Genomic DNA, 27,773 nt, shown 5'->3' with positions numbered 1-27,773 from the left:
AGTGCAAGAGGGTTCCCTTTTCTCCACACCTTCTCCAGCATTTATTGTTTCTAGATTTTTTGATGATGGCCATTCTGACCAGTGTGAGATGATATCTCATTGTAGTTTTGATTTGCATTTCTCTAATAATTAATGATGTTGAGCATTCTTTCATGTGTTTGTTGGCAATCTGTATATCTTCTTTGGAGAAATGTCTATTTAGGTCTTCTGCCCATTTTTGGATTGGGTTGTTTGTTTTTTTGTTATTGAGCTGCATGAGCTGCTTGTGAATCTTGGAGATTAATCCTTTGTCAGTTGCTTCATTTGCAAATATTTTCTCCCATTCTGAGGGTTGTCTTTTGGTCTTGTTTATGGTTTCCTTTGCTGTGCAAAAGCTTTTAAGTTTCATTAGGTCCCATTTGTTTATTTGTGTTTTTATTTCCATTTCTCTAGGAGCTGGGTCAAAAAGGATCTTGCTGTGATTTATGTCATACAGTGTTCTGCCTATGTTTTCCTCTAAGAGTTTGATAGTGTCTGGCCTTACATTTAGGTCTTTAATCCATTTTGAGTTTATTTTTGTGTATAGTGTTAGGGTGTGTTCTAATTTCATACTTCTACATGTACCTGTCCAGTTTTCCCAGCACCACTTATTGAAGAGGCTGTCTTTTCTCCACTGTATATGCTTGTCTCCTTTATCAAAGATAAGGTGACCATATGTGCATGGGTTTATCTCTGGGCTTTCTATCCTGTTCCATTGATCTATGTTTCTGTTTTTGTGCCAGTACCATACTGTCTTGATTACTGTAGCTTTGTAGTACTTCTAATTTCTAATAATAATAAATACATACCTTCTTCTTTCACCCTTTCACCCTCTCCCTGCAACCCCCCTCATCTCCAAGGCATAAACTTTCAGACTTTATATGCTTAAAGGACTGGAAAAAAGCAAAAAGGCAAGTGGTGAAAGTTCCTTTCTCGGCATTGTCTCTGCAGTGGAGACAAAGCTTGAATCCGAGACAGTGGTTCCTGTATCAGTGGTTCCTGTGTCAGAATCACCAGGGGTGATTACAACACGTTTTAACAGGGGTTAAAAACACACCTTCCCGGGCCTCTCCCCAGATCTGCTGAATTGGAATCTCAAGAAATAAGGCCAAGGAATCTGAATTTTAATAAGCTCCCCAGGTAATTCTTATTCATTCTAAAATTTGAAGACTACTGCTGTCAGGCAGAGCTCCCATCTCATTCACTCATTGATTTGGTATTACTCAATACCTACTAAGCCTGTGCCAGACACTGTGCTAAGTGCAGGTGGAATATTGCTTGCTGACTCAATCACACCTGCTCCTTCCTCTTTTAAAGCTCACAGTTTAGAGATGGAGACAGACAATAAAGAAGTAAAGGAACATATTCACTACAACTTGTGATAAAAGCTGTGAAGGAAATAAACAGGCTGTAATAATAGGGATTAAGGAGGAAATGTCCCTTTGAGAGTTTGACATTTAAGCTGATCCCCAGAGGATGGGAAGGAGTTGGGAGGGCACAGGAGGCAGGGTGGGGGCTGGGAGGATACCTGTGGGAGCGCCTGGTCCAGGGAAATGAGTTTGGGCTGGAGAAGCTGAGGGCTGGCCTCATGCCTCTTCAGGCACCTTCCCATCTCAACTCTTGGAAACTGTAATATCTGCAGTAACATACACACTAGCTTTGACTTTGATCCTTCACATCTCCTGGGGTTCAGCCAGACTCCCATTGTCCAATAATCCCAGAAGCCGGGGGGATGTTCCACTCCCTCTCTCCACCCCTGGCTTCTTTGTTCTTGTTCCCTCCATCAACCTTTTCTTCTGAGTGGCTAGGTCACCGACACCTTTAGAAGACTGTGCCAGAAGTTGAGAGTATTAAAGACCTTAGAAATCACTCCCAAGCCACAAACACAATCACTGGCACTGTTGGCTATAGGGCAGGTGGAGAAAGGTGGGCTGGACTGACCAGGAAGCAGTGCCAGTGAGGGGACCGTCCACGCCCGTTACTGTGCACCCTGGGAAGCTGCTCCCCCTGGGAAAGTGGCTGGAGGAAAGATTTGTTGCAGACAGTGTGTGCCATGGCAATGGAGCTTCAGAGCCGGAAGAGGGCAAGCTGTCTCACCAGGCCTCTGCCATCACTTTATTGTAAAGAGCTCATGCCCAGTGCACCCAGCCTTACCATATTCCCTCCACGCAAAAAATGAAACCAAGAAAACGCAAACAAAACCTTAATGTCATTGCCAGAGGGTCAGGCTGTATATATAGTACATTACCTTTGTTTGTCAATATGAGTCCCTGGTCAGTTTCTGGGGGGTCCTTGAACCCAGATATTCATCTGCATTCCCTGCAACGTTGCCCATGTTCCAGAGCCCAGTGGGGCCTCTCATTGCTGTAAAGGGGTCCAGAATATGGCACAGTGGCATAAAAGTTATTTTCAGCAGAAGGCATTTGGGCTCCTGATAAAAGATGTCTTATCTGCCTAAAAGCATTGCTTCCCAAAACAATTCAAAAAACTTGATTATCCTAAAGCCCTTCCCTCAGAACAACCAGGGAGATTAATTCTTACCGCCAGAGATAAGAAGTTTCACATCACACCTAAACAGGCGTTGTTATAAAAACTATTACATCTCCCATCTATTCTCCTAAGGGCCATTTATCTTTCCTAAAAGTCGTTTGTTTTCCCATAAGTGCCTTTTCTCCCTGTCCTCCACACTTCTAAGAAGTCACTCTTTTTCTAAAAAAATGCCCTTCTCCCCTTCCCTTCCCATATTAAGATGTTATATAAACCCCCAGTTCTAGCTGCCTCTTTAAGTCCTATTTCTTTGTGGGCTCCTATCTGTATGTGAATTTAAAAAGTCCGTCTTTTCTCTTGTTAATCTGTCTTTCATCAGTTTAATTCACAGGCCCCCAAACACTAACATAAGAGGATAGAGGAAAAGTTTTTTTCTATCCGGCAATTCTATTTCATTTACCAACTTGCCCCTGCCCACCCTGGATCCCTGGCATCTTCCCCAGAAGTCGTGAGGAATTTGAGGAGGGCTTGAGGGTCTATTTATCACAAGGGGATGAAAAGTCTCTGGGGGTGAGGCCAGCAGAGCTTGGGGCACTGGGTCTGGTTTGAGATTAGAAGTTTCAGTTTACATGGCTTTGTAGAACAGAGCCCAGGTATTAGAGTCAAACCTGGATTCCGCTATCTTGGCTCCGACGCTTCCTACTCTGTGATCTTGGTCGATCACCTAATCATTTTGAGCTTTAGTTTTTCATCTGTAAAATGGGGATAATAGTACCTACTTTGTGGCATTAGCATATGTAGAATACCTTGCCCTATGCCTGGCACACAGGTGGTGCTTAATAAACATTTTTTAGCTGTCGTTTCAGACCCAAGACCCTGAGTGGCCAGTGGCAGCCTCCCTGCCTAGTGCCAGAAGCCTCCCAGCCTGAAGCACTAGGATCAGCACACATGGAAGGGATCTTTGCAGGACCTGGTTCTCAGAGTTCTGCAGTGACAGTGGCCTGCCAGGGCGTGTCTGAGGCCTTGGAATACAGATCTCACATGCTTGGGATTTACTTCAGTGACCTGCAGAGCAGCTCGTTACTACCCTCAAGGCCAGCCCAAGTCTAGTCAGCTCACTGCTTCAGATAAAAGCAGGCCCACAGCTAAGTTTCCTAAGTCTTAGAAAGATAGGACTTTTATTACTTTTCCTTCATCCTTCCAACAGAATTTGAGAGCCTACAATGTGTCAGATGCTCTTCTAGGTGTTGGGGATGCAGCTGTGAACAAACAGGCAAAGTCCTTGCTTTCATGAAACCTCTGTTCTAATGAGGGGGACACAAACAGAAAATAAATAAACCCATATGTAGATGCTAAAGGGGATGGGGGTGGTAAGGGTTCTATCTTATATGGGGTGATCAAGGAGGGCCTCTCTGAGGAGGTGATGTTAGAGGGAGCCCCTAAAGGAAGGGATGCTGCCCCATTCCGGCTTCCCTCCTCCAACCTCTGGTCAGTCAATACTCTTTCTGAAATTCTGTTACAATCAGATGTCTTCCCTGCTTAAACATCCTTCAGTGGATTTGTTTCTAGATAAAGCTGTGCACCGGAAACTATCACAGCATTGTTAATCGGCTATACGCCAATATAAAATAAAAAGTTAAACAAAAACAAAAACAAAAAGCCCTTTTGGCCTAGCATTCAAATGCCTTCAGGATCTGGCCTCCAAGATACCCGCCCTCCATCACTCCCTTATTCTGCAATTGTCCTTCCACACTGACTGGCTTACAGGTGTCCAAGTGCCCCCAGGAGGTCTCTTGTACTCTTCTTCTCTCCCCTTCCTTCCCTTATCCATCTTTGCATGTACTGTTCCCCTGCCTGGAACATCCTTTGTGTTCTCCCTCCTGCCCATCAGGCCAACCCCAACAGGTCCCTCAGAGTCCCTCCTGTTCTACCTGGTATTCTCCCCACCCTCTGTGCTGACCTCTCACATAGCAGGTACCACACCATAAACCAAAGAATACATCGCTTGTATTCTTGCCTGGCCCCCACACCAGACTATGAGCTTCTAGAGAAACTCTTCACCTTTAACGCCCAGCATAGAACCAGGTACTCAGTAGGCGCTGAGTGAATTAATGAAGGGAGAAAAGAATTTGTTCTCTGTCACCTCGTTGAGCCCGTCCAGCATGGCTTATTTTATTCAGCAGGAAAACTAGATCCAGCCTTTTTCTCCCAAACAATGTCTCTTTCTCTCCACTGTCTCCTCAGGTTTTCTTTCCTCTGTTTTCTCCTTGTTCTCCCTGTCTCATGCTGTCTGTCTCCCTTCCTGAGTCTCCTCTGCAGACCTATGTCTCCAGGTGTAGGTCTGGGGCCTGGGCCTGCGCATCTGCAGCTCTGCTCAAACCCCTCCCAGCTGACCGAGACCTTTTTCCTGATGACCCAGACTTCCTCTGGGGACCCAATTTGAGATGTGCTGTGGGTCCTGGTTGGCTAGAACTGAGACCATATTAAGTTAGAGGGCATTTGCCAAGCCAGGTGGAGCCCACCTGGAGGCCTCCCAGATCCGAGGACAAAGGCAGGCATCGGAGCTGTCCATACTGCTGCTACCTAGATCCTAAAGGGTCATCTACGTGGACCGCATTGACTGAAGACCAGACTTGGCTTTGGGGATTCCCTAGCCACCACCTTAAATACATGGCCCTGCTCTATTTTCCAGTGGTATCCATTTTGGTCTTGAACTTCAGGAACATTCTGACCTGATATTTGCTTAATTCATTATTTTGCCTTGTACATGGTGACCAGACTGTCTGACCTCTGGTCATTCTCTCAATGACCACATCTTGCTGCTTGCTTTCAATTATTTCACATTCCTTGATTGGGTTGGGCCCCTTGCTGGGTTCTAGGTCAGAAGTCAGCAAATGTTTTCTGTGAAGGGTCAGGTAGTGCATTATTTAAGGCTTTGAGACATGCTGTGACTACTCAACCCTGATGTTGTAGCACAGAAACAGTCACAGGTATTAGGGAAATGAATGGGCGAGGTGACGTTCCAATGAAACCTTATTTACAAAAACAGGCGCTGGGCAGGATTTGGCCCACGGCCTGCAATTTGCGGACCTCGTCTCTAGACTGGTGATGAGTCATGAACCCGAGCGTGTGCCTGGAGCTCTGCCCACTTGCGGTGATTGTGTTCCTTTGAAATTAAGCGTTTGAAAACTGAATTCATTTCTGCGACTCTCCCCACCAAATCAACAACTGTTCCCTCTTTCTTGAATATAAATTCCCATTAGATTTGTTCCCCAAGGCCTTCCAATCAACTTTCCTTATTTCTTTTCTTAACCCCTTCCCCGCCTCCCTGAGGATACAGTCTCAGGGTTGTCACTTCTCCCCTATATTTCATGGATGACCCCTTGCTTGGGCCCTCAGGACTGCTTGCTGGAATTGTTATAGCAGTGTGGTCCTAGCCGGGGGCAGTTGGCCTTCACCCCGAGGCTCTCAAAGCTGTTCCGCCCAAGGTCATTGCAAACCCAAACCAGCTTGGGTGGGACGGGGTGTTCCTCTCTTCACTGGACGTAGATCTCCTCTTGAGGCTAAGCGACACTCTTCTCTCATCAGAGAGGAAGAACATAAAGCTGGGCTAATCCACCATCCCTCCTTTCATAGCACCCCCCTCCAAACCCTCCAGCTCCTTCCCCAAAACCCACACCCAGTGCTCTGCCTTAGCTTCCACCATCGTCCTGCAGTGTGTGTATCATTCATTTACTCAAAAGTACTTGTCAGGCGCCTCTTACATTCCAGGTGCAGAACAGACACGGTCCTTGCCCTTATGAGCATCCAGGTCAGCAAACGTTTTCTGAAAAGGGACAGATAGTAAATATTTTCAGCTTTGTGGGCCCTGTGGTCTCTCTTAACTCTGCTGTTGTAATGCAAAATAAGTCACAGACAATACATACACAAATGCTCATGGCTGTGTTCCAATAAAACTTTATTTATAAAAACCAAGCAGTGGGCAGGATTTGGCCCACAGGTTGCAGTTTGCCAGTTACAATTGTTGTACCTTTTCCAACAGCTTCATCCTGGTGCTGTCTAAAAACTATGATTCTGTGAAACACCAACATCTGAGAACTGAGAAGTGCATGATTTCTTAAGAAAATGCAGTAGCACAAAAACCTTAGGACAGTGTATTTGATGACTGAAAACTAAAATGGTACCCAGCTCAGCTCAAACAGAGGTTCGGAAGTTTGAGTGATAGAAGTGAAGGTAACAATGGGGGCATGAGTCAAGAAGTGTTGCTTGATCCTATCTGGAATGAGAGCTGAGGTTCAGGGAAGTTTATAGAAGAGGTGATACTTGAGCTCAATCTTGAAAGGTGAGAAGGTGTCAGAGGGAAGAAGGGCATTCCCAGTGGAGGGAACAGTGTGAGTTGAGGCATGGGGACTTGACACTAGCGTGGCATGGGCAAGGTTGGAGAGTAGGCAGGGTGCCTCGTGGTCACCTCTGAATGCCATGCCCAGGAGTTGGGACTTCATTTTATGGGAACTAGGGATTGAAAACAGGGAAGTGACATGATCAAATTTATGTTGTAGAAAGATCACTCTGGCACCTGCTTGGTGGAAAGACTGAGCTGGAGAAACTAATGGTAGGGATCTCAGCTAGGAAACCAGGGCAGTGGTCCAGGCAGGCACTGATGTGGGCCTGAATGAAGGAGTCTGACCTGGGCCAGTCACTTCCCTGTCTGCCCCTCAGATGTAAATTAGATTATCTCTAAGGCTTGTTTGCTTTGCCCAGGGGCCTCAAGATACTGGGGAGGACACAACGTGAAGGTGGGGCCACGTTAGTCGGGCACTTTGTCCCTGGTGGGTAATGCAGGGAAAAGACTGGGACAACAATCTCCAGGAGGGTTACGGGGTGGCTGGAGACACTGAACAGGTCCCAGTGGGCAGAGTGAGCCCTGTGAGATCTGGATCCTGTCCCTGAGACACTGAGTCAGGCTGGAGCCTGTCCAGCCAGTGAGAATGGTGAACACTACGCTGAACTATTCAGAATGTTCTGAGGGCGAGACACAGCCATCCCATGGAATCATCAGATACCCACTTCTGGTCTCAGCTGCACTGTCCCCTGCCTGGTTTATGTCAGTGTCTTCCCAACTGCTTCTGCCCTGTCAGCCATATTTCACATTCACCTCCCTAGCCTTTCCAGCCCCCTACCCTGCTCTTTCCTTTTTCTTCATATCTTATCCCCTTCTACCACCTTCCATAATTCAGTCATTTACTGTGTCTATTGTTTGTCATCCATTGGGCTCCTCCCTATAGAATGCAAGCTCCACATAGGCAAGGCCCTTCATCTGTTTTGTTCCCTGATTTCCAGTGCCTGGCACATAGGAGGTATACAAATTTGTTGAATGAACCACAACTACTAAATGCTGTTGGCATTCTAGGATTCCTGCTCTAGGAAACAGAGAACTGTGGTCCTTGCCCAAGGACACACAGCCAGAGAGAGACTGACTGCCAAGTCCATGTCCCCTCCCCCAGGCCTGGCTGAGGCTGAGCTGAAGTGGGCTGTGTGAGGTGGTCTCAGCCTCTGGACCCCCACTGCGCATTCCCTTGACTGAACTCCCTCAGTCCCCTGGGTGGCTTCTCAGTATCCTGCTCAGCATTCCCTCTTTCATATTGCAAAGGGGGAATTCCTCGGCTAAGGAGATCTGCCCTAGTTGGAACCTGGAGCAAGAGGCTGTACTGTAATGGCCGAGGTGGTGGAGTTGTGTTGAATTTCCTCATGCTTAAGAATAGAGGTTAGAGACACTTGGCTGAGGGTGGGGGAGTGGAGGTGGGTAGCAGGCAGGGAGGTGATCTGGCAGAGAGGCAAGGCTTGCACAGAAGAGCTAATTCTAGCGGTGCCTTGAAGACCAGTCCTCCGAGGTTAGAGAAATCAACCCAGCCCATTTTTGCCGCAGGTTCCTGGCTTGCTTCCACCCCGTCTTTCCCTGAATATTATAGATGTGTCACTCCAAGCTCAGCCTTAGAACATGGCTTTCTAATCCCTGTAGTATGCATGTGCTTTGTAAGCATTCGTGCAGCCAGTTCAGGTGTGGCCATGGATGTGGCCTTTCCAGACCTTCTCCTGGGCCTCCCCAGAGGTGCCAGCCTGTTGCTGATGGCATCTCTCCAAAAGGCTGGGGCACCTGCCTAGAACTTAACGAGGTGCTGAGGTCTCCAGGAAGGTCTTTCTGATGTGACCCCAACCTTCTCCCCTTCTCCCCTTCTCCGCCTCTCTGTTCTGCTGCCACTGCACCCCAAACATGCCACATTCAGTCACGCCTCTGGGCTTTGCACATCCTGTTCCCTCTTCCTGGAACGCCCACCCTGCTCTCCCCACTGAATTGTTCCTCATTCTTCAAGAGCCAGACCCAGTGCTGGTCTTTCCAGGAGGTCTTCCCTCTCCCTGACCCCTTACATGTGCACATACACACACACACACACACACACACACACGGATACTCTGTACACAGACATATACATTTATCTTCCATACACACACACAGCATACACACACAAAGACACACACGCACATACACCACAAACACTATTCACACATAGACACGCACACATATACACTAAGTATATATATAATACATATGTATCCATAATCCCTTCCCCTACGCATGTACACACACCCATAGTCCCTTCCAGATACCCCCACTAGCACATATACATATTCCACCGTCCCTGCACACATTCACACACCCTCCTGCCCTCCTGCCCCCCCAACGACACACGCAGCACCCAGCCACCCCCTTCTTTATGCTCCATAGCTCACTAGGCAAAGCTATCTTTTAGCAGGTTCTGAGCTGGACCGTGGTGTGTCATCCCCTGTTCCTCAGCCTGGGCCAGAAGCCCTGTCTGAACCCCAGTCCCTGACAGAGCATCTGGCACACAGGAGGGACTGAAAAGTGATTGGGAGGTGGGGACCGAATCAAAGTGAGCTCATGGATGAAGAGTGGGGTTGAGATGAGCCCTAGAAAGGATTCAGGCCTGGTGTTCTTACCAGGAGCATGCAGCCCTGGGCCCCAGTAGAGTTGAGGTAGGACAAGGGTATCTTTACTTTGAAAACCAAAAATAAACACAAAAGCAACAAAGCAATACACCAACTTCCCAGGTGAGTCAAGGCCACCAGCCCTCTTGTTTTCGGAGAAGGGAAGTGGTGGCCCCAGTTCACACAGTGCCCTGGTGTGATGGTGTTGACTGAGCCAGCCTTGCGGAGCTGGCTCGATGTGCAAACATGGTGGAGCTGAGGAAGTGTGCAGGCTTGGGAGTGGAGGGTCATTCGCTCTGCACGCGGTGTGGATGGGGACCATGAAAGCCTGTGCTGGGGGAGGTGGCAGGGTGTGGAGCAGTACTTCTCAAGTGGAGCAGTCTTGTCCACAGTTGGACAAGGGGCAATCAATGTCTGAGGACACTGTCACAACTTGGGTGGGGAGGGGCAGGTGATACTGGCGCCTACCAGGAAGAGGCCAGGGACATTCCTATACACCCTACGATGCCTAGGCAGCCCCACTCCCAACGAAAGAACCGCCCAACCTAAAATGTCAACAGTGCCCTCTTGAGAAACACTGGTGGAAAGAAAAGAACACGAGTTTTTGGAAGTGGTGTGAATCCCAACTCTGCCCCTTCCTGCCCATGTGACCTGGGACAAGCCACTTCCCTGTGGCCTCTGAACCTCATTTTTCTCACTTGCAAAAGGGGATACTGGGCTTCCCTGGTGGTGCAGTGGATAGGAGTCTGCCTGCCAATGCAGGGGACACAGGTTCGATCCCTGGTCAGGGAAGATCCCACATGCCGTGGAGCAACTAGGCCCGTGCGCCACAGCTCCTGAGCCTGCGCTCTAGAGCCCGCAAGCCACAACTACTGAGCCTGTGCTCTAGAGCCCGCAAGCCACTAGTACTGAGCCCATGTGCCACAACTGCTGAGGCCCGCGTGCCTGGAGCCCGTGCTCCACAACAAGAGAGGCCACCACAGTGAGAAGCCTGCACACTGCAATGAAGAGTGGCCCTCGCTCGCTGCAACGAGAGAAAGCCCGCGTGCAGCAACGAAGACCCAACACAGCCAAAAATAAATAAATAAAATTAAAAAATTAAAATAAAAAAAAAAGGGGATACTTATGTCTGTGTCAGGGGCTTATTGTGAGGATCACAAATACACAAAGCGGGAATTCCCTGGCGGTCCAGTGGTTAGGACTCTGCACTTCCACTGCAGAGGGCCTGGGTTCCATCCCTGATTCAGGAACTAAGATCCTGCAAGCTGTGCGGCATGGCCAAAAAACAAACAAAAAAGAAATACACAAAGCATCTACCTAGCTGAGTCACAGGGTGAATGGAAGGTGTGTGATTAACGACGGCCTCTCTCCAGCCCCAGAGCCTTCCAGAGCCAGACTCCCGAACCCAGGGTAAGCGGCCTCCACCTTTTCCTCTGCCGTGCCATTTTCATATCTTCCTCCTAGTGTCTCCCTGATCACTTGGCTTCGGAAGGCTCCCTGTTCTATTACTGGCCTTCCTCTCTCCTCTCTTTGAACTCTGTGTCCATGTGGGATGGGGTTCTGAGCCCTTCATCTTCAATCCCCCACCTTGAATATACATACATCTCTCCTTGAGTGGCTATGTTAGCTCTAGACGTGTAAAACATTCCTTGGACGTGGGGCATGGGGTATGCCTGTGTGTGTGCGCTTGCATGTTTATGCTCACATGCCTCTGTACACTTTCCTAGTCCTCTGGTGTGATTTTTCAGAAAGGAGATGGTAGGGGAATCCCTGATCTGGAGGTGCAGCATTTTCATTTCTAAACATGTGTGAATTCACATCCTCAAGTATACTCGTGATCTAAAAATAAGAGGTTATAATAATAATAAATGCCCGCAACTGAAAGTGAAACTTCCCCGTCTTCTCCCAGTTTTGCTGTAACTCTAGCTTTTAGAGGAAACTGTCATCCTTGTTTGGACAGAAAAATGTCAAAGAACACCAGAAGGGAACTGTGAGTGCCCCTTACTCTTCCTGAGCTTCTCTGGGCATTGACATGTTTTTCCGCCCCCCCCCCCCCCACAAATAGTTTGTCTGTAGCATGTATTTTATTTAAAAATAATAAACTTGCCTTTTGGTGTTGTAGGGGACCAGAATTTGCCACCCTAAAATATGTCTCTTAGGCATATTAATTGTTTTAAGCTGGTTATTTTCTGAGAAACAGCAGACGTGAAGGACCTGGAAGACCAAGTAGGCCCTTTTGTAAGAAACATTTACCTTTGCAAGGGAAATCTCCATTTGTAAGGGTGTCTCCCTCTCTTATCCTCAAAAGTCACCTTGACAAGGTTGCCAACACACTAACTCAAATCCCTACTTCTTCCTATTGGAGTCTTTCAGGAGCTTCCACCTTGATGCTTTTGCCTCCATTTGCTCCCATCTGCCATACACTGCCCCAGGCCTCTTTCCGAAATGCACATCAGATTATGTCACTCCCTTCCTCCAAAGTTATCAATGGCTAACAATTGCCTCTAGCAGAAAGTTCGAAATTCCATAATATGCCATTTCAGGCCCTCCCTGGTCTCTCCCAGCTGACTTCCCTGGCCTTTACTCCCAATGCAAGCTCACTCTCAACACGCTGCACCCTAAGTCCCAGCCACTCCGACGTGTTCCGTCTTTTCCTCCCTCCAAAGTTTTGCTTTTGCTGCTTCCATCACCTGGAATACCCTTTCTTTCCCATTCCCCCCTCTCTAAAGGTTACTCATCCTTTAAGACACACCTCAAACGCTTCTCCCTTCCCAGAACCTCCTAGTTGGAGTGAATCTCCCTGTCCCTATAATATAGCCAAGTGCTGGAGTTGATTGGGATACACATTTTTCTTCCCCAGTATTGAAAGCTCCTGAAATTCAGGAACTGTGTTACTAATCACTGTGGCTGATTTCCCTCCCCCTTCCCTGCATCTAAGCGCTTGGCACAGATTAGGATTAAATAAATTGTGGAATTGAAGGGTTTTCTACAAGCTCTTTTAGGAACCACTGATACTGACAGGTGGGGATGGGGGCTTGATGACCTCCGGAAATCCTCCCCAGACAGGCAAATAGCTTGGAGAAAAACCAGGGAAGACTGTAAAAATTTTTGCAAAGCGTGTTCCAGTGGTTGGGAACCCACTCCAGCTGATGCCATATTATTTTCCCATTTGTAAGAGCCAGGCAGCCTCTTTCTTTTCCCAGCCTCTTCCTCTTTTCCCTAGCTCCCATCTCTGGCTGTTCTCCAGGGGAAATTTATGTCTGTAATGGTGGAGTAATTAGCTCCCAATCCTGGCATGCATTAACCTCGAATTGATGGTGTCAGCTAGTGAGAGAGAGGGAGCAGGAGGGATCAGGCATTATGGCGCCTCTAACTGCATTTCTTTCTCTAGGGCCTGGCTTCAACTGAGCCATGGCTTATCAGCTCCCAAGCCCTTGCACATTTTTTCACTCCCAAGTAAGAAAGATCATTATAGGTTTTCCCATACTCTATGACATCAGTAATCTCCATTTTAGTCACATCTTTCCCCACAGCCCAAATAAATTAAACAATATATTTCTTACCACAAAGATTTCTTTACCTGTGGACTTCTGGTTGCCCTGGCAACAGGGAGTTGCAAGTCTTAACCCTCACTTACTAACTGTGACCCTGGACAAGCTGCTTGGCTTGAGTTCGTTTTCTTATCTGTAAAATGGAGATAATTGTAGTATCTACCTCATAGGATTGTTCTATGGATCCAATGACCTGATATATATAGGTGCTCAGTCATAGGGCTGTACTCAATAATGTGAGCTGTCATGATTATTACTTGGTCCAGGTGAGCACTGGGACCCTGTACCCTCTCTGGGCCTCAGTATCCTTTTCTCTAAAATAGGGGCTGAGACTTGGCCATCAGTAACTCTCAAGTGGAATGCTGAGATGGGATAGTTCTTTCGTCTCCCCACCACCCTGACTATTTATATACCCAATCCTGCTGCTGTTTCTTATCACTTAAAGTCTTTCTCAATTTGTTCCACTCACCAATGTAAAAGATTTCCCTAATAGTAGTCGTAATAGTCTAGTAACATGACTGGAGAGAAGGGACTTCCTTAATTAGAGCTGCTCCCTTGCCAGCTGGAGAAGTCGCTGTACTTCACCAGTTGCTTCCTCAGATGGTTTTTGTCTCTGGAAACCAACAATATCAGTTCACTTAGTAATTCTTATATTGGTATAGTGTTTTACTGTTTAGAGGGTTTTCCATCTCACTGGCCTCAATTCACCCTCCCAAATAATCCTAGGGGATAGTTGGAGTAAATATTATCAATCCCATTTTATAGATGGGAATGCTCATTCATTCAGTGAACGTTTGTGGAACACATTTTGTATGAGCTGCCCCAGCTCAGATGATTGGTGTAAGTGGCTGAGGTGTCATTGCTCTAAGTTGGGGCTCTGGGTCAGGGTTCCAGGCCTTCCTGTGCTGGGTCCAGTGTGCCTGCACCCCACCATATCTGTCTTCTGGAGTCGGCCCCAGTCACTAACCCCTGATTCCTGGCACTGATGCCCTCACCTGATAATCACATCCAAGAGAGTGTTTCAGCCCAGGCAGCCCCCTTGGTGTTGTTTGCTGAGCCCACAGCTCCCTGGTGAATTGCTACTCACCCTCTAAGCTCCAGCTCCTCTCCTGTGGAGCCTTCCCTTACTTTGCCTTTCTTTGCTCCTCCCAGCACGGTACTTTGGATTCATCTCCATGACCACATTTATCATATTGTCGTGTGATGACTTATGCACACTCCTGCATGTCTGTACCTGCACTCCACCACCTCCACATACATCCCCATCCATATACCAAGCTACTAGCTGGAGAATTCAGGCGGTCAGGGGCCCCTTCTGTCATCCCTGAATCCCCAGAGTAAAGCCCAGCGTCAGCACAGGCTCAGTAAATGTTTGTTGAATGGAGGGAGTAATTCTGAATGGGTCATTCCATCTCTGAGTAAGGTTGATATCTTGTATCCTCTGGGTGTAGTTGAGCGAGGAAGGGGAGAGGATGGGGAGATGGAGAGGGGAGAGAGTTATTAAAGATGGAAGCAGGATACCAGGCCTGGCACCTCTGTGCTTCTTGGGGTAGATCGTTTTAATATGGGATGTGTCTTGTTTATAGATATCCAGTAGCCATTGAAGACATGTGTGTAAGTATCCCTCCCAATCCGCTGCCCATGTTATTTCCTCCCAAAAGATTGTGGGTCAGGAAATTAGAAAGACAAAAAGCAGCCAGGAGACTTGCTTAGCGGAAATGAAAGGGAATTTCTGATGAAGGTCTCTCAAGTGCCAGGCTTCCTTGTTACCAAGTAGTATTATCCCCATTTTACAAGCGAGTCAACAGTCCTAAAGCTCAAGTAATTTATCCAAGTTCACACAGTAGGTACTGGGCCAAGGTGAGATTTGACTTGAGAACCCCCAGCCCCAGGAACACTAATGTCTCCAGGCTCTGTTGGGGACCAGGCAGAAGGGTCTTAGATAAAAACTAGACAGGTTAGGAGATGTGAAAGGGGAAGATCTCGAGAAGGTTATGTCGACCCTGGGAAATGGTTGATGTCTCCATAGGTGGACTCTGCTTCGTATCTATCTGGTATTCTCTTACTTTGTAAATAGTTACTGAGCTCAAGAAAATGGCCAGCAGGGGGGCACAGTCAGGGTCACTTTTCTATCCTGAAGGGACCACCACAGAGGGGCAGATGGGAACTGGTGGCAGTCACCTGGAGGGACCCTGAAGTGAGAGCTCCAAAGCTCCTGTGAGGGAGAGGGCTGTGTGTGTATGTGTACATGCTCACATGTGTGAACTCTGTGTGTGTGTGCATGCCATGTGTGTGGGCTCTCAGGAGCAGAAACAGTCCTGTTCAGTGTGGTTCTCTAGGCTGTTTTTCCTGGCATCACCAACCATGCGATCTGCAGGAAATCTTCCTCTACCTCAGTTGGCTTCTGCTCCAAAGGACCATTTAGGCCACATGCCCCCACCCTGCAGGGGCCCCTGTTTGACCAGCTCTTGAGCAAGATGATTAACTCCATTTTCTTAAGAGTCACGTTGTCTGGAGAATCATCTCCGGTTTTCGGGAAAGTGACTAAACTGGGGGCTGGCAAAAGGCTATGAGGGGTGGGGGGACAGTCACCTGAGCACACAGAGTGCCAGCTCGCTCCTTCATCTTCTTTGTGCTCAGCACCCAGGTGGGGCTCAGGCTGAGCTTTAGGGCACTCAAGTGATCTACCTGGTCTAGTCCCCTTTCCCCAACCTCCAGCAGGATGACCCCAGCACCATGGATCCTGGAGCCAGGACTCTGAGGGTGGGACTCCAGTACTGAGCCTGGAATTGAAGCAGTTTCCCTGCCTGTGTCTTGCCCCAGTGAGGAAGTCTTGACATCGTCCTGTACTTGCACTCCACCATGACTTTTTTTCTTTTTTTTTTTTAAGTGGTTTACGTGCTAAATTTTATTTACTATTTGACCCATTGTAAATATCTGGTAGAATTAGAATCAGGCCATATATATTTTTTTTTTCTTTTTTTTAATAAATTTATTTATTTATTTATTTTTGGCTGTGTTGGGTCCTCGTTGCTGCGCGCGGGCTTTCTCCAGTTGCAGCGAGCGGGGGCTACTCTTCATTGCGGTGCGCGGGCTTCTCATTGCGGTGGCTTCTCTTGTTGTGGAGCACGGGCTCTAGGCGCGCGGGCTTCAGTAGTTGTGGCTCGTGGGCTCTAGAGCGCAGGCTCAGTAGTTGTGGCGCACGGGCTTAGTTGCTCCGTGGCATGTGGGATCTTCCTGGACCAGGGCTCAAACCCATGTCCCCTGCATTGGCAGGTGGATTCTTAACCACTGTGCTGCCAGGGAAGTCCCACCGTGACTTTCTTGTCCCTTCTAGCTAATAAAATAATGGTGTGTACAGGACTCTTCATAGATTATGAACCTCATAGACTTTGAACTCTTCATAGATTATAAACTTCATAGATTATGAACTGACTCATTCAACAGCTAATTTACAGGCCAGGGAAGATGCTGTTTGAATTATCTGTGGTTTCTATATTCACTGATTCAGTCAACATTTATTATACCTACTCTGGTCCAAGTGCTGGGGAAATAAAGATGTTTAAGACATGGTCTGTTCCTTGAGGGGTTCATGGTCAGCTGGAGGAGAGAAAGTTGTAAACAAGCAATCCATTATGCAATGGAGGGGGCGGGGAGTGGCATTATAGAGAAAGGAGCCAATGAGGTGAGAGAAAAGGAGAGAGAGAGGGTGGGACCATCTGTGGGCTGTAGGAAAACTTCACCAGGGAGGTGACAACCGAACTGGTTCTTGAAGGATGGGTATCATTTAGCCAGATGAAAAAGAAGGGCAGGGTCCTCCTGGGCAGAAGGAACAGTGTGTACAAAAGGCCAGAGGTTGTGATGGGGAGAGTGTGTCCCAGGAAGACACCAGGATAGGGGACATGAAGGGGAGTGTCACATGATGGGCCTGGGACCCATTTGGAGAAGCCAAGAAGTTTGGATATTATTTGACAACTAGGGAGCCAGCAGAGGATTAATCAGGGAGCTGCCTGCTTGCCGTACATGGCGTGAGAATATGGTACATGGGTTAGAGAAGAGCTCCAGCTCCGAGGTCACGTGGTTGGTGCCCAAAGAGGCGGTAGGATTTAGGTGGGGAAAACCTCTTCACTGGGACTACAGACTAACTGTGGCTTCCCACCTCATTAACTCTGCAGATCTGGCAAGAAAGTGTAGACAACCCAACAAACTTCAGTTCCTACAGCTGGAACATACAGCAGCACTGAAAATACATCTTGTCCCATGAAGGACAACATATAATAATTTTATAATAGGAATATATCCTTCATTCTCCAGCCAATATGAAAATGCAGACATTTACACGTACAAGTTTAGAGCAAGAAGGTCCTAATATCTTTTCATTAGATTTTGTTTTTCCAGTGGGTTTCGGGGCTAAAGATCCTCCTCCTCTTCCTCCTACTTTTCTAATGAACAAAAACCTTTCTTTGTATTAAAGGTTGGAAAACCAAGACCTTGAAAATGTAAGTGAATTGCTCCAGATCCCACTGTGTTCAATGGCAGAGCGAGTGTTGGAACTCATGAGGACGGCGGTGGCTGTGGAGGTGGTGATTCCTGAGTATGAAGTGACATATCCATGAAGTACTTAAAGGTGAGGAGGCACTGATGCAATTGCCTAGGGGTTTTTGGAAACAAACAAACAAACAAGCAACCACCCTCTATCTTCTACTTGAATTATCTGGATCCCAAGACCAGAGGCTATTGATTTGCCACCCATGTTTCCCCTAGCTTCTGCAAGTTTGGTCTTCACATCCCAGGAAGAGATAACTGGACAGTGGGAGGAGTGAAGAAAACATCTCCCTTTTTGCACTTCTGTCTGCACATCCAAGGAGCCAGGTGGGGCAGGCTTTTTGCTCAGAGCATCTTAGCAGGGCTTTCAGTGGAGGGCAGCATAATAAATAATATAGCCCCCTCTCTGCTGCCCTTCATGCCTGAGAAGTTTGCAAAGCAGGGAAGCAGCCACTCTTACCCCTCATTCCTGGGATTCCCTACTCTGGTTTGAGGCCGATGCCTCAGCGTGAAGCTTTGCTACTGTCATGGGGGAATCTCTGCAGCTGTGTTTTATATGTAACTTATTAAGAAGTGTGAATTAAAAATTTTCTCTTTCACTCCTATATAGGGTAGCCAGATTTGGTAAATACAAATATAGGGCATCCAGTTAAATTTGAATTCCAGATAAAGAAAACTTTTAAAAATATGAATATATCCCAAATATTACATTATTTGGTGCTTATCTGAAATTTAAATTTAACTGGGCATCCTATATTTATGTGGCAGCTCTACTCTCTCCACAAGAAAAATGGCCCAATATCTGTCTTCTCTGACCAGAGAGCAGTTGTTTACATGTTTTTGCCATGATGATCTGCTTTGAGCTTGTTAAAATAATTGGTCAAAATATACATGTGCCTGGGGAGTTCAGATGTCTGCATTTCCAGAAGAGTGTAGGAAATTCAATCCAAATATTGATATTTCTGATGATTAATCATTAGCAGTGTTTGTGTCTGATGCCAGCTCCTTCTTTTGACTGAACTGATAGATCAGATTAGTGAAAAACAATAGCCGGTCACTTGCTGCTACCTGATCCCATATCATTAAGCATCTGCACTTTTCAATGGGTTGCGTTGGTGTTTGTAACCGTTACAGTTAGTGTGTAATTAAGACATGGAAAATACCTCCTTGCGGCTAGAGCCTGTCTGGCTCTGTAAATAGTACCTTTACTGACTGAGCCAATAGACTGTTCACACCTGAGAGAGAGGCTGTCCCCCCCCCCACCCCCGCCAACCCCCAATAATTGGAACTAAGGTAGTCCCTTAAGAGTTACAGAATAAAATTCACACAATATGAATGAAAGAAATCATCTGTAGATGTTATTCCAGAGGATGACAGAGGTGTTTTTGGAAAGCCTGAACTCCAATCAAGGTGACTTGGTAATATCTTTGGGGGAAGTCCTACCATGGAGGAGGTGACAGGTCTCCAGTAGAATCATGTGGTCTCTGGAAGAACATCAGTTATCCAGAAGGGAGGGTGGGCCTGGAGCCTTGAAAAAGGTAACTCACAGGACAAGAACTTGGCAGTGTTTATCGAGGACCTTCCAAGGGAGAGAGGCTGGAATCTGCCAGGGTGTTTTCAGGTCCTGCAAAGGTGTTGTCTCTTGTGGGGGAAGGATAGTTCATGAGGCCTCAGCACAGTTCTGGGTGACAGCCTCCCCCATACCCTCCCAATTTCTCTTGGCTTTGACTTCAACCCAAGAAGTGATGTTCTGTTTCTAATTGGGTCTCCCTTTTGGATTTGCTTACAGGGATACCAGCACTGACCATGGAGCATGACTGCTCTGGCTCCCTCCCTCCCTCCCTCCATTTCTTCCTTCCTTTCCTTCTCTCTCTCTTTTTTCCCTCTTGCTCTCCTTCCTCCTCCCCTCTCCAAATTTTTCTCTTTCTGTTCTTGTTTTTTCTTGTATATCTATTTCTCAGAATTGATTAGTGAAGTGGAGTGAATTCTGGTTTGTACATAGACCTCCTGTGAGCCTGGGTAGTCTGAGTCGGTGCCCCCAAAGTCTGGTCAACTTTCAGAGCATTGCCAAAATCAGGTTGCTGGACTTGTAATGCTGGGGGGTCAGGCACTAGAATCCTGCACCCTGAGGTGCCAAGTCCTTCTGCCTGAGGGCTCAACTCAACAGCTCTCCTGGAAAAGTCTCTGAGCTCTACTGAACTGCCACGTCCTTGGGCGAATATGCAGTTTTGTGGTTTATAACCAATCCGGTTTTGTTTTACTTCCATAAATACTGCCTGTATTTTTCCAGAGCCTTTTAATCTTATTGTATAAATTCCCATAGATGGGCAGGCATAGATCTCTTCTAGAGTGAAGGGAGTCAAAAACAAACAAATGCTTCATTGACTACTGGGCATCTAATGATAGATAATATCCAGTAAAATTCTACTCTTTTTTAAAAATTTTTATTTATTTATTTTTATTCATTTGTTTGCGCCGGGTCTTGGGTGTGGCAGGCATGCTCCTTAGTTGTGGCTTGCCAGCTCCTTAGTTGTGGCATGAGAACTCTTAGTTGCAGCATGCATGTGGGATCTAGTTCCCTAACCAGAGATCGAACCCAGACCCCCTGCATTGGGAGTGTGGAGTCTTAACCACTGCACCACCAGGGAAGTCCCTAAATTCTACTCTTTAAAGAATAAAAGACAAGTCTTCCTCGGGTGAACTGAGGCCAGGGGAAACTGGTGCAGTAGAGAATGTAGTGTTCTTGTGACCCCTGAGCCATGGATTGAGCAGTTCAGTTTGTCTGCCAACCATGTGAGAAACAGGCGCCAAAGCCTTTACATTAAGTAGCTATTCACTGCTGGCTTCCCTTGGCAAAATGCCGACTGGGTAACCTTTCTGCATCACTATAGAAAAGGTGAGTAGCTGTTTGCAATTGCAAGTGCATATAGAGCAGATACACTTTTGTCATCATCTTCTACATCGTATATAGTGTGTGATGAAGCTGTACACAGAGGCAGGGGTTCTTACGGCAGGTGAAGGCTGCTATCGCATCAAATTCCATCGCTTTCTGTTCTGGAGATTGTGTTTGCCATGCGGACATTGAGGCAAAAGAAATGACCAGAGCGACATTTCAGGTTCCTCTCCTTTTTGGTTATATTTTGTGTCCCATTGCTCAGGATATTGACTTAATATAAGAAGGAGGCAATTAATTTAATTTAAAGGGAAGCTTATTCATTCATTAAATAAATATTAGCAGAGCACCTGCTCTGTGCCCAGCACTGTGATGCCCTTTCAGCCTAACAGGAACAAACATGAGAAACAAACATTTGTTGCTGGTTCAATGGCGACCAGCAATGTGTGGTTTGGTGTCCTGGACCTATGTCTTTTTGTGCACATTAGAACTATAGGTCACCACTAGGTCATGACAATGGGAATGGGGCTGAATACTATAGGTACAGGACAAAGCTGGGAGGGCAGGGCAGGGATGGTCTGAGAGATGTCCAGACCTGGGCAAAGATATAAGATCCCCCCAACATTCCAATCCAAAGCCTTCAGACAGAGTATTTGGGTCTAATTACCTACATCCAGTGGCTTTAGCCAGGCAAATATCTGGCAAGGTAAGTGGTTTAAAATATTGGATATGATGTCAGGAGCTAGGAAAACCATAGAAATGGGAGGGGCAGGGTCAAATAAAACTGCCAGTTTGACAGAAGAGAAACATCTCTCCATCCTTCCATTCATCCATTCATTCACTCATTAATTCATTCAGCAAACATTTATTAGTATCTGTTCTGTGAAATTAAAAGATAAATAAAACATGCTACCTACCCTCAAGGAGTTTAGCACCTTGTGGGAAAGAAAGGCAAGTGATAATGATTAGAAATACTAACTAAGCCTTGCTTAGTACAGTTTTTTTGTGCCAACCCCTGATTTCCTCAGGGTGACAGGAAGAGGGCCAGGTGTCACTTGTACATGTTGTGGATTGCATTACAGGCGAGGAACCCTGAGCTTAGGGAACCCATATCTTTTATAGTGGATAGTAAGCCTACCTGCCCTTTGCTTTGAAGGGGGACACTATCTATCTTCTGATGCCACTTGCTATATAAACATTCTTGAAAAGATAATCTATAACCAAGACAGTGTCTCCATTCACAAGATGTGCAGAAACATGAGAGACTCCTGGAAAACTGCTTTCCCAAGATGATCTTTTATTTGTTTAGGATGACAGCTTTTGTGGAAACAGTGAGGAGATACTGAGGGAAGTCCTTGACCTTGGTATCAAAGTGGTTTTTGCCCTCCTCCTGTAGGACTCAATGCTGGGGTATGGCCGTGGTGAAACACGTAAATGAGGTCACCAGCAGGAGTGGGAAGGGGGCGTGGTGTAATCAGACACTCTCTCCTATGGGCCAACGGTAAAGGCTTTGCTTTATGAAAAACATGTGGCTCCATCCTATTAGCATCTCAGAGCAGATATCTAAAGAGAAAGGCAGTCTGCCCAGGGTGGGCATGGAGGACCATGTTGTGTACAATTCAGTGTGATGATCTGAAGGAAGGAAGGAAATTAAAATCTGTTGAGGACCTCTTATATCCCAGGCTTGCAATCAATATTTCTACAACTTCCATTTCACTTAGTCTCATAATAAACTTTTGTCTTTTTTATTGTGGTAAAATACACATCACATAAAATTTACCATTGTAACCATTTAAAAGTGTACAATTCAGTGTCAGTAAGTTCATTCACAAGGTTGTGCAACCATTACCATTATCTAATTCCAGACATTTTCATCACCCCAAACAGAAACCCCAGACCTATGAAGCGGTCACTCCCCATTCCTCCCTCCCTGCCTTAGCCTCTGGCAACCACTAATCTGCTTTGTGCCTCTATAGATTTGCCTATTCTGTATATTCATAACAACCTTTTGATATAAGTATTGTTATTCCCATTTTACAGATGAGGAAGCCATAGCTCAGAGAAGTTCACATCCTGCCTAAGGTCACAGAGCTGGTAGGTGATGAATGTGATGGGTTCTGTACTGAGCTCTCCAGGTAGAGGAGGAAGGTCAGTCACTTACGTGGCCCTCGAATGAGCTTGGCTTAGAAAGGCCCTCAGGAGCATGCCCCCTGTTAGTATGTCCAGGGCGTGGAGCAGGGCAGAGGGAGGGGAGCAGGAATCCTGGGCACCGGGCCTGAATCAGAAGGCAGGCAGGCAGGAGAGGTGCTCCAGGTAGAGGAAGGATCCGACATGTTGTCAGGGGGTGGCCAGTCGGCCGGTAGAGCCAGGACCCCCGCAGGTCTCTCTTGCTAAGGTGGCATCTGGGGCAGGGGCAGCACCCCGATTCTGGAGGTGCTTCCAGCACAGCAGGCTGTGGCCCCTGTACTACAGATCTAACAGCTCTGTTTACTCGGGTGAGCCTGCCAAGAGAATGCCCCAGAAGTCAGCTGACTCAGGTTTCTTTTTCTCCAGGGAAACCCAGACCTGTGTTTGGGTGAAAGTCTCTCTCATCAGCTGCCAACACCCCCAGGCTGCCTGGGGGGCTGAGTGACTGAGCGGGCGTTCATGAATGGCCTCTGGTCAGAGGCAGCTGCCACCTGACGCCCCAGATGGCTGTGTGAGCCTTTTTTTCATCTCCTGGGAACCCATGAGAAGCTGGGTCAGGGCGCTGCACACCCACGGCAGCCTCTCCCTTCAGCCTCATGGGGCCACTTTCTGGGTCTTCACCCAAGCCACTGGGACTCAGGGAGGCCCTTTTCTTGCTTGGGGTTGTATGGTAGGTGTTTGGGTGTGTTCATTCTTAGATTCCTAAAACTCAGTAGACTCATGGCCTCTCCCTCTGGGGAATGTTGGCCTCCTACCTTCCCAGCGCTGGGAAGCAGAAACGAGTGGGGGAAAGTGGGGTTTCTCTGGGGTGCCTTGGCTCACCCTCTCCTCTCGAGTACCTCTCTCAGTAGGGTATGGCATCCCTCAGCCCCAAGGGTCCTCAGAAGGGTTAAGCATTCAGCAAAATGAGCCCTTCCAGATGGGCTGCGCTGTAGCAGCTGTCGTGAAGGGCCTCCGCCAGCCCCCGAGGGCCTTTGGGACACAATCGTGACTGCATCTGGCTGTGTCTGACTTGGGAGGTGAGGCATGTGCCTTCCTCCTGGCAGTGATCTGGGCGACCCTGCTGTTTGGGTTAGGATGATGACCCTGCAGTGCCTCGTGGGGGTGAGTGGGAAGGAAGGGGGCAGGGAGGGCACAGCAGCTGTCTGGCTGCCCACAGAGATGGATCCTGGGGCGAGTACCCTATTCTCACTTGGCAGAGCGGACACAGAGGCAGGGCTGATTTGGGTTCACCCAACTCTACCACATGCGGCCGGGTGGACTTAGGTAAATCCCTTTGCCTCAGCGAGCCTTCACTACCTCTTTTTACAAAGGGGGTAATACCCACCTCAGTGAGTTGTTGTTAGGCTTAAATGAGAGAATGCATGTGAAGTACTCAGTAGATGGGCAGACTTTGACCTTCCATGTAGCATTCATGTATCCTAAGAGAGTGACTGGATTTGCTCATGGCCGCATATCTCTGGGCCGCAAAGCCTGCCTTAGCCTTTTGTGGGACATTTTTCTGATTAGTCACCCTGGTCCGGGCAAACTGCGTTTCTGTTCTTTGAGTGAGGAAAGCCCCTTGAGACTCCCACCCTCTCTGCTTACCTACTTTTGTTTAGAGTGATTGAGCCTGCATGTGTAACCCCTACTGTCCTGTGGCTTGGGGGGCAGAGAGAAGGATGGCTCTGTATGCTTTGGAGCCAGATGGCTTGGGCTGAAATGCTGGCTCTACCACTAATTGTCTAGGTGACCTTGGGCAAGTATCTTCACCTCTCTCTGCCTTACTTTCACCCTTTCTAAGATATAGATATGATCGTCTTACATATATACGTCAGGGCTATTGGGCAGATTAGATAAGCTAATACACACATAGACACTTAGGACAAAGCCTGGAAGAGGGAAGGGGCTCCACAGCTTTTGGCTGTTATCAAGACCTTAAATTCTGTGGGTCTGCCTAGGACCCCCGTGGGCTGTGAGCAAAGCATGGATGAGGGGGTCAGCAGCACGTTCTGTTTTCTAGATATGAGAGATGGGGTGATGGGAGGGAGGGAGGAAGAAAATGAACATTTCTTGGTGCCTGCTGTGTGTCAGCCTCCATCGTAGGTATCTGTCCTACGTTGATTCGTTTACCCTGGTGAGAATCCTGTGAGGCAGGTGTCTGTTTTTACCTTACAGAGGAGGCAGCACGTTAAGGGAGGTTAAACGCCTTGCCCAGATGTTAGAGATGAGTCAGGGTTCAACTCCAGGTCTGTCTGAAAAGCGCATTATTCTCCCATTCCCCCTCACCCTTTCCTGTTGACTGAAACGGGCAGTTCCTAAACAGAGAGGGGACTGTTATTTAAGACCTATTCATTGCATTGTGTCCTTGTTGGATATATTTTAAGAGCTGCCATAAGTGACTGTGAGGCAATCTATAAAGATTAAATACAAGTTCCTCATCCCAAACCGTCCTGGAAGGTTTCAGGTCAAATTGTTAACATGCCGATGGTGGTTCTACCATCAATCTGTCCCTCTGTTGACCTGGAGATTTGATTGCGTATGGTCATCATTTACGGCCACAAGAAAGTCAGAGAGGTTCATGGCTGGCTCTATGACATTTGTCACTTAACGGTAACTTCCTTTCATTAAAAAGTGTGACTTTCACCAGAGTAAAAGGAGGCTGCTTTCTTTCACGTTACAAGCCATCTAGAACCTTCTTATGTTTTCTGGAACCTAAAATCTTTAGAAACAGTTAACACTGTGGTTTTCACGAATGGCAGCAGCACCAGCTTGGGCAGACAGAGCCTACAGGGGTTAAGGATGTAGAAATGGGAGGTTGGGAGGCAGAGAGGTGGTCCAGGTTATAAATGGGAGGTGCTGTTGCGGCGGGCACCTCTGGCTATGGTGACGGGAGGACGTCTGGGGGGATGTGCACACAGTCCAGGAGAGGGGTCTGGCGGTGGGGTGGGGGGGCGGTCCCTCAGTGGGACAGTGCAGGAGAGTATTTCAAGTCGGGGGTCCGAGTGAGGAGTCCTTCAGTTTTTTTGTTTGTTTTTCTTTTTAATTTTATTTATTTATTTATTTATTTTTGGCTGTGCTGGGTCCTCGTTTCTGTGCGAGGGCTTTCTCTAGTTGCGGCGAGCGGGGGCCACTCCTCATTGTGGTGCGTGGGCCTTTCACTGTCGCGGCCTCTCTTGCCGCGGGGCACAGGCTCCAGACGCGCAGGCTCAGTAGTTGTGGCTCACGGGCCTAGTTGCTCCGTGGCATGTGGGATCTTCCCAGACCAGGGCTCGAACCCGTGTCCCCTGCATTGGCAGGCAGATTCTCAACCACTGTGCCACCAGGGAAGCCCAGTCCTTCAGTTTTGAAGAGAGGAGTGTTGGGTGATGAACACTCAGCATAGCTGTCTAGAGCAAGCTGCTCCTGTGACTGAGGAATCCACATTTGGGGAGCAGAGGGATTCAGAGGAAGGCCCCCCTCTCTTGGGGAGTCCCTGGGGGAAGTGCTGATGTCAGAGACTGCCACTGGAAAGGGAACTCCTGTGCTTGTTCCCACCCTGATATCCCCTAGGTCAGGGATGACTATTCTGGACGAGAGGAGAGGAAGAGGAAGGATAACCTTCTGTCAAAATGGGGATGCTTTCCCAGTGCCCGTCATATAAATCACAAGGCCAAAGCAGGTTGGAAATGGCTTACCTTAGCCTCCCTCTACAAACCGGCATTCCAGCCCTTCTCAGCCTGTGGACCATCCACCCCAGACGATAGAAAGGGTGACTGGGCCCAGCCCGACTGGCCTTTGTGGCCTTTACACACCCAGGAGCCACCTCTCCCAGAACAGAGTGGGTGGCAAGGAAAGACATAGCTGGGGATTGGGGGGCTGTGTCTGAGGCAAACAGATGTCCTCACACCAGAATGCTACAGCGTGAGGGACCAAAGAGAGCAGCTACACCAGCCCCCACTGCCCAAAACCCAGAGAGGGAGATGGGGTCAGACTTAGGTTGGGTTGTCCAGTTTGTTGATTTAGCAGTGGAGCCAATGTCTCTTTGATTGAAGGTGTGAACTAATCCTTGAATAAATTCTTCCTGACTTACTGCAAATAAATATTTGCATCAGAGGGAGGTGGTTTTTGTGGCCCAGCAGAAATGGGCTTAAGAGGAATGAGGAATACCGTCTTTAGCTAAGGTTACATTTTCTTCAGGTCTGTAAGGGAACACCACAGAAATCTCTGCCATCAGACAAATCTGTGAGTGGAGTGGATGTCGTTTGTAGCAAAGGTGAGAGCTAACACCTATGCTGTGCTGTCCTGAGTAGTTACAAAGAGTAATGCATTAACCCCTGACCACAACTCTATGAAGGAGGTACTGTTATTACTTATTATTATTAGTTATTACTAGTTAGGGTCCTTCAAGAAGCAGAGGCCAAAATGGGATTAGATGTGCCATAGATTTATGGGGCCGAATGGCTATGAAGGAGAAAGGGGGAAGATCGATGTAGGGCTGACAGCTGTAAAAACGAGAGAGGGCAGGAAAGACTGGGTAGGAAGAGCCTCAGACAGCAGTGCAGTTCTGAGAAACCCTCAGCCAGGCTGATGGCAGTCTCCGTGCAAAAGTCACTTCTTAGAAAGATCAGGTGTCCTGCAGGAATGGGCTGAAACTAACACCCCTCCACGCTCAGTCACTGGCTGGGCACAGCCTGGAGGATCATGTGGCCCCGGGCCCAGAAGCAGTCATCCCCAGGCTCCTTCTCTCCCGGGGTGGAGAGGGATGGTCACGTTGACATCGTTGCCCCTACTCTGAAGCCATACGCATAAGGTGGTCAGGTAGGTTCTCTTGAAGGAGTTCTGAGCAGCACATCTCCATGGCTGCCACTCCCCCATTTTACAGATGAGGAAACTGAGACACAGAGAGGTTAAGTCACCTGTCCACTGTCTCATGGCTAATAAGTGAAAGAGCTGGCACCAAAACTGGCCTGGTGCCAAAGTCCACCCTCTTAACCATCAGGTCATACTATGGGCTGTAAGATTATTTGTTGGTTTTCAGGGGAAAGTACTATTGCATTAGCTTTGGAGTCAGGCAGACCTGCGTGTTCCTTCTCCCTCTGGCAGGCACTAGCTGTGGCAGATGGAGA

Source organism: Eschrichtius robustus, chromosome 2, assembly GCF_028021215.1.
Source record: "Eschrichtius robustus isolate mEscRob2 chromosome 2, mEscRob2.pri, whole genome shotgun sequence".
Lineage (NCBI taxonomy): Eukaryota > Metazoa > Chordata > Mammalia > Artiodactyla > Eschrichtiidae > Eschrichtius > Eschrichtius robustus.
This window is presented reverse-complemented; position numbering follows the sequence as displayed.